The sequence below is a fragment of the Peromyscus californicus genome, unplaced genomic scaffold (genome assembly GCF_007827085.1).
Source record: "Peromyscus californicus insignis strain IS unplaced genomic scaffold, ASM782708v3 Scaffold_4__1_contigs__length_199733344, whole genome shotgun sequence".
Classification (NCBI taxonomy): domain Eukaryota; kingdom Metazoa; phylum Chordata; class Mammalia; order Rodentia; family Cricetidae; genus Peromyscus; species Peromyscus californicus.
Window position 1 is genome coordinate 47183963 of NW_026294562.1, and position 8352 is coordinate 47192314.

Here is an 8352-nt window from a genome sequence, read left to right on the forward strand (position 1 = left end):
TTGGAGTACAAAAGTATTTAATTTATTTTTTATTTTACAGGAGCCTATACTTGAGAGATGGATAAAGAGACTGAACTTTTAGAGTATCTGAATTTTCAAAGACTGTAGGACTTTCAAAGTTATATTTTATATCGTCATATTGACACTAAATATTGATATAAGATCTTAGAGATAGAAAAAGTTATAGTTTAATAGTAATTTATCAGTGTGTCAACTGACCAAGTATTCAACTGTCCTGATTAGATTTTGTCAATTTGATACAAGCAAGGGTCATCTGGGAAAATGGAGAACCTCATTTGGAAAGAAAAAAAAATGTGATCATGAGCTTGGCCTGTAGGTATATCTGTGGGGCATTTTCTAGGTTAATGATTGATATAGGAGGGCCTAGCCCACTACTAAGGGTAACATTCATAGTCAGGTGGTCCTGGGTTGTATAAGAAAGCAGACTGAGCAAGCCAAGGAAAGCAAGCCAGTAAGCAGCATCCCTCCACAGTCTCTGATTCAATTCCTAGCTCTAGGTTCCTACCTTGAATTTCTGGCTTGGCTTCCCTTAAAGGGCTGTGACCTAGGATATGTAAGTGAAAAAAGCCCTTTTCTTCCCCAAAAGACCACTTTTGACAGTGTTTTATCATAATAGAAAACAGATTGAGATAGATAGATATAGAAAGATTAGTGTGTGTGTGTGTGTGTGTGTGTGTGTGTGTGTGTGTGTGTGTGTGTGTGTGTGTGTGTTAGGGTAGAGGTAGCAACATCACCTCCAAAAGTATAGAATTGTCTACCTGATTTTTTTTCTTTGACAGGAAGCAGTGAGGAGAGGGGAAATATCTCCTGCCCTGCCCTATTTATTCTGTTTGATAAAGTATGGCACTTGGCGATACAAGCATATTTTTCTTATTTTAGCACCTGGAGGTGGGTAGTCGATAGAATTTCCAGACTTAAGAAATTTAAGTTTCCTATCAGTCCTCATTTCTGGAAGGTGTGAACTTTTATCTTGTGCTGTTTCTTCATAGGTATTTTAGTTGGAGCGATTGCAGCAGAAATCCCCAGCCGGATGCTCTTTAAGGTGGAAAACAAGTGTGTTCTTTGTGTTCACACGTGTCCTGCAGCCAAAGAGTGCTATCAGACTCCTTTGGAGGGATTTTTCCCCCAGCAGGACCAACCTTAATTTAAAATCTTCAAAGCTTATGGACTGTAAAGTGATCAGATTCTCTTGACACTATGTAAAGCATGGGGCCTTTGGGTTCCATTATTTGTGCTGGATTTAATGAGCCATACAAAGAAAAAGGAATACCTCACCACTGTGAGATGCCTAGCACAAAGGCAATTAGCCATGTGAGATGTCCAAGCTTGTCTGAAACACTAACACCCTGTAAGAGTTGGTCTGGTTGTTCTGTGTGCTCCCCAGTGAACTGGGATTCTGCATCATTAGGTGTCGGCTTCAGATACAAACTAGAGTAGGAGCATTCAGGAGCATGAATGCCCACGCTGTATTCTCTGAATGTTAATAAGATATGCACTTTTTGAGAATCTTTATTTACTTTTAAACTTGGAAAAGAATGGGGGATGCAAGTAAATAATTGAGTCACCATGTGCAAAGTACCTCAAGAGCATAGCACATCGGTGGCTCACATAGGATAGTAAACAAGAGACATCAGCATCTTAATTTCCCATTGGTAAAATATGATAGCAAAAAATAACACTTATGGATTCTTATGGCGCTATTGAGTTTTCTGACAACTATTAAACAAGGCCTATTGTTGTAGAATGCTTCTACAATCAAGGAGGCATAGTCCAAATAAGAATTTGTGATTTTTATTGCTACTGTGTTATGTTTACTTTGCTGTTATTTTTCAGGACACCTTTCTGGTCCCATACCTGCGGAAACACCAATGAAACTCTTCTCTTAGCTGCATCAACTGATTCCTTTGGCTGCTTCTTCCTTAGACTTCTTTAACGTTTTGGCTGAATTTTTCCCTTTGTCCCCCAGTCTCACAGATGTGTCTCACTATGCCCTTCCTTGATGCAGAGTGACATAATCTCTGACTTTTTTGAGGGGTAGCCATGGAGATATGGTGACCAGAGGAAGAGTTTAGATGCATAATGGCTGAACTGGCTTTGCTTTAGTGGGCTGTATACAAAAAGACATTTTTACATGATATAATTTTTTCTCTATTGGGTAACTCACAATGCAATGACTAGCTTCCCTCTAAGAAATTGGGCTGGAATGTAAGGAACTGAGAGAAAGATGAATGTTTCCTTCTATTTGTTGTTGTTATTGTTTGAGACAAGGTCTTTCTGTGTAGTGTGGGCTGTCTTGGAACTAAGTCTGTAGACCAGGCTGGTATCGAACTCATAGAGATCCTCTTGCCTCTGCCTCCTGAGTGCTGGAACTAAAGGCGTGCACCACCACCACCCGCAGGAGGAAATGAACATTTCCATCTTTCTGTTGTCTACTCTCAGAAGTGACAACTTCTCACTTTTTCCTGGTTCTATTTGTAGAAGACACAAGGTACATCCCACACATGAGAGGAAGAGTGCACAGGACATGGCCTGCAGGCGGTGGGGACCCTGTAACACTCTGGAGACACCTGACAAACTTGAAGTACCATTAGATCATCACAATATGAGGGGCACAGATATGGGCTAGGGCAGGGCTGTGGAAAAAAGCTCTTTAGAATACAGTGTATAAGGATTTGGTCTTGCGGAGTGAACAAAACATGTGTATAAATAAACAAACAGCCCCAGAGGGATTTGAGAGGACAGAAAGTGAAGACCAGGAAAACATGAGATTCCATATTATCAAAATTGTCACTTCAGTACCTCACACAGTTTTTGTTATATTCTAAATTAAGAAAGTCTTATTCTTGGTGGATGATGGCTTTGTTCAGACTATCTTCTTGGACAGTAAAAAGCATAGTTTTTAATACATCTCTCCCAATCCAAAGATTCAAATGATACAGCTGTCACTGTGATCGCTTAGTTAGGCTCCCCAATTTTCAAAATCGTGCACACCTACCTTGTCTCTCTCACCAGCTGCACAACTGATGTATATTCCAGGTAGATATAAACATCAAATTTAAGATCTGTCCTGAAGCTTCCATAACTCAGATGGCTTTAAAAGTTAAAAAATAAATAAGATGTAATTGATTCACAGTGATACCGGGTTAAGTAGTAAAATTAGGTATCAATAGCTGGTGTTGATTTCAAAAGCAAGTTCTTCTTGGAAGAGTAGCCTTAGTCTCAGAGTAAACACTACAGAAGCTGGCGGTGTGTTCTAAACTACACAGGCAAAGTGGTTTTCATAGTTCCTTGCAGGCTCCGTGTTGTCAATCACAGCATACAATTAAAAAAAAAGATAGGCACATTTATCTTTGTGTGGCTAAATGCATCTGCATAGAGAGATATATAAAGAATATGTGCACAGTAAAGCATAACTTTCACTGATTTTTGAAAAAAATTATTCAGCACAGTATACCTTAGCTAGGTTCTGGACTAAGCACAAGCACTCTGAAGACCATGGCCATATTGTAAGCCTGTATGTAGGCAACTGAGAAAGGATAATTGAGAATAACAATTAAGAATTGTTTTATCTTTCCATTTGTCACAGTTTAAAAAGAAGCATTTGCTTTTATTTAAAATTCATTGCAAATTTCAAAGATATACTTTGAGTCATTTATGAATATGAAAAAGCCTGAAATCTCAACTTTAAAAATGTTTTGACATTTTTATTCATTTTACTGTTCAGCATATTACCTTAACACCACCAGAAACTAGGAGAGATCTTAAAATTGTAAATGACTGAAAAGAAAAGGCACATAGATGATGTGTATCTGGGCATTGTAAGACTATTGTTCCTTAAAAAGGCAATGCTGGCCGGGTGGTGGTGGCCCACGCCTTTAATCCCAGCGCTCAGGAGGCAGAGGCAGGTGGATCTCTGTGAGTTTGAGGCCAGCCTGGTCTACAGAGTTAGTTCCAGGACAGGTTCCAAAGCTACACAGAGAAACCCTGTCTCCAAAAGCAAAACAAAAAGAATGGCAATGCTAATTAAGACTGTGGATTGGTGACTGAGTTTTGGGGTAGAAAAGTGGGGGGATCGAGACAGTAGGGACCACAGGAAATCTGGATAGTGTCAGTCTATAATATTCTGTTCACTGGACTTGGGTTTACCTTTTTTGTCTGCTCACCTCCCTCCTGACTCCACTGTGCCTCAGATCCTCTTTTAGGAATGAAGGGCATCCCCCAAAGTACCTGCTTGTGCCATAAGAGCTACTTGATTCTGGCTGTCCCCTGATTCCTGTCCTACTGAGAATACCAACCAAAATGAGCTTAGGAGAGGAAAGGACAAATTTAGCTTACATTTCCATGACCAACTCTATCACTGAAGAAAGTCAAGGCAGGAAGTCAAGCAGGAACCTGGAAGCAAGAAATGAAACAGAGACCATGGAGGAGCAGAGAAGTGCTGCATGCTGAACGCTGCATGCATCATTGCTCTGATTGTTTTCTTATAAAACCCAGGACAATCCCTCCCCAGGTGTGGGATGGCCCATAGCGGGATAGTTCCTCGCATATCAATTATTAATCAAGAAAATGCCACATTCATGTCTATAGTCCAATCTGATGGAGGCAATAATTCAACTGAGATTCTCAGTTGTCTCTAGTTTGTGTCAAGTTGACAAAAACTAATCAGTGTAACCAACCTCTTGTCAACATAACACACAAACAAATACCATCCAACCATAACCTTTCCTTATCCCCAAGATCTCCTGTTAATATTACCATCACAGGACAAAACAGTCATAACTTTAAAAGTCCCATAGACTTTAAAAAATTCCAATATTTAAAAAAGTTCTCTTTAAAATTTTAAAATCTCTTAACTGTGGACTCTTGTAAAATAATTTTTTTTAAAAAAAAGGTGAGTTCTTTCTTATTCCAAGACATAAAGATAAAGACACAGATGCAATCATATCAAAGCAAAACCAACATCCAGCAGCATAAAAGCTCAGTGCCTGATGTCTGGGACTCACTCATGGTCTGCTGGGCTCCACAGAGCTTGGGCAGCTTTCACTTCCTGGCTCTAGCATCCACAGAAGACACAGCTTGTCTTGTAGGCTCAGGTGGGCTCTACTCCATAACCACTGCTGTCCTTTCTGATTTCTGTCTAGTTTTCACTTTTATTTCTGTTTATTTCCCCTTACTCCTAATTCTACATCAGTGCTGTTAAAAGAAATTTCTGATAAAATGGAAATGTTCTCTGGCTGTGCCAATCAGTACATTTACTCACTGGCTAAGGCTATTTGTTAATCACCTGACAATGTGAATGACAAAGTGACTTTTTCATTAAAGATTTACTTAGTTTTTATTTTATGTGTATGAGTGCTTTGTCTGTCTACACATATGTCTATGTATCTTGTATATACTCCATGCCTGTGGAGGCCAGAAGAAGATGTCAGATCACCTGGAACTGGAGTTGAACATGTTTGAGAGCTACCATATGGGTGCTGGAAATCAAGCCTGGATGTTCTGCAAGAGGAGCAAGCATGTAACCCACTAAGCCATCTCTCCAGACCCAACAAGCTGACCTTCTAATTGCATTCCGTTCTAATTGATTTTAATTGAAGTAGTCAGGCATCACTGTGGATTACAGAATTAGACATTGGAGACAAAGATGCCTAGGTTTCCCAATCTCCTTATCCCCCGCTGGCTTATCCCTTAGGAAGAGGCTGAAGTTCTATATTGTCTCCTCTCACCCAGCCTTGTGTCTTTTTTATTTGTTTGTTTTCAGGACATACTAACTGCAGTTTCTGACCCTTCACTCTTTCTAACCCCCATCCACTCCTGCTCTGTTTCTCTTCAGCAAATAGCAGGCCTCCCAGTGATATCAACTGAACACAGCATAGCAAGATACAATAAGACTAGTCACAAATGCTCATATTAAAGCTGGACAAGGCAACCTAGTAGGAGCAAATGGGTCCCAAGAGCAGGTGAAAAAGTCAGAGACACCGCTACTCCCACTGTTAGGAGTTCCACAAGAACACCAAGCTAATGACCATAACATATATGCAGAGGACCTAGTGCAGATCCATTCAGGCTCTATGATTGCCTGCTTAGTTGATGTCTGTGGGCCATGTTCTGATGTCCTTGACCCCTCTGGCTCCTACAATTCTTCCTCCCCTTCTTCTCAGGGATTCCCCTGAGCTCCAAAGAGAGGGTCCAATGGGGATCTCCAATTTGGATTCTCTCCCTGGCTAATATTTGGCTGTGGATCTCTGCATCTGTTCCCATCAGCTTCTGGCAGAAGCCTCTGTGGTGATGATTGGGCTAGGTACCAATCTATGAGTTTAGTAGAATATCATTAAAAATTATTGTATTGATTTTTTTCTACCCTAGCTTTCTGGGCTATCCAGCTTCCAGTTCCTGTTCATCCAGGAATTGACCAGCATGGGCTCCTGCCTGTGGCATTGGCCTCAAGTTGGACCAATCACTGGTTGGTCACTCCGGCAAGGTTTGTGCCGCCATTGCCCCAGTACATCTTGCAGGTGGGACAGATTGTAGGTCAAAGGTTTTATGGCTGGGTTGCTGTCACAGTCTGACCACTGAAAGTTGCCTGGTTACAGAGGGTGGCAAGTTCAGGCTCCTGTATCCTCCATTACTGTGTCCTTGCTAAGGTAACCCTCATAGAATCCTGGGAGTCTCTACTGCACTAGGTTTTCACATTGCCCCCCTCCATGCCCTCTAATTCCAGTCGTCTCTCCCCATTCTCTCTCCCTCCAACCCACCTCACCTGACCTATTCCCATTCCCACCTTTCCCCCATCCATCCACAAAATCTATTCTATTTCCCCTTTCCAATGAAATTCATACATCCCCATTAGAGCCTTCCTTGTTACTTAGCCTTTCTGGGTCTGTGGACTGTAGCATGATTATCATTTACTTAACAGCTAATATCCACTTATAAATGAGTACATACCATATTTGTCTTTCTAAATCTGGGTTAAACTCACTCAGGATGATTTTTTTCTAGTTCATTTGCTTGCAAATTTTATGATGTCATTTTTTTAACAGCCGAGTAATATTCCATTGTGTAAATGGACCACATTTTCTTTATCTATTCTTCAGTTGAGGGACCTTTTGGTTCTTTCCTGTTTCTAGCTATTAAGAATAGAACAGCAATGAACATAGTTGAGCAAGTGTCTTTATGGTAGGATAGAGTGTCCTTTGGGTATATGCCCAAGAGTGGTATAGCTGGGTCTTGAGGTAGATAGGTCCCAGTTTTCTGAGGAACCATCATATAGATTTCCATAGTGGTTGTACAAGTTCCACCAACAATGGAGGAGTGTTCCTCTTACTCCACATCCTCTCCAGTATGAGCTGTCACTTGTGTTTTTGATCTTAGCCATTCTGACAAGTGTAAGACGGAATTTTTGAAGTAGTTTTTATTTGCATTTCCCTGATGGCTAAGGATGTTGAATATTTCTTTAAGTGTTTCTCAGCCATTTGAGATTCCTCTATTGAGAATTCTCTGTTTATATCTGTACCCCATTTTAAAATTAGATTATTAGTTTTCTTAATAACTAGTTTATTGAGTTGTTTATATATTTTGGATATTAGCCCACTATAGGATGTGGAGTTGGTGAAAATCTTTTTCCATTCTATACCCAGTCATGTGTTTAATACCATTTCCCACTGGGCCTGTCAGAAAGTGGAGGCCTATCTGTCTGAAGGTGAAGACTTTGAGGCTGGGGACACTAAGCAATGCCATTCGTTGACGCAGGAATGAAGACCAAGTTCAAAGACATAGCTTCTCTTGTGGATGGTACTTCATTTTAAAATGTTATAAAAATATGCTGGCACTCACCATATGTTTAGTGTTGGTTTTTAACTTGATAGTGTCTATGAGCCTCTGGGCACATCTGTCAGGAATTACCTAGATTAGGCTAGACTCTGAGTACATCTGTAGAGAATTACCTAGATTAATTTAGCCTCTGGGTACATCTGTGGAAAATTATCTAGATTATGTTAGCCTCTAAGACACCTATAAGTGATGATCTAGATTATGTTAGCCTCTGCTCATATCTGTGAGGGATTATCTAGATTAGGTCAGCTTCTGTGCATATATGTAAGTGATGATCTAGATTATATTAGCCTTTGGGCACATCTGTGAAGGATTATCTAGATTAGGTTTATTTATGGGCATACTAGTGAGGCATTTTCTTGATTATGTTAATTGAAATAGGAAGATCCACCCTAAATGTGACAGTACCTTCTGTCAGATATAAGTCAGAGGGAAAAGTTTTTGGTCTTTCTGACTGCCTGAATATCTTGTTTGTAAATGTATTCTTCCCTATTAGTTACT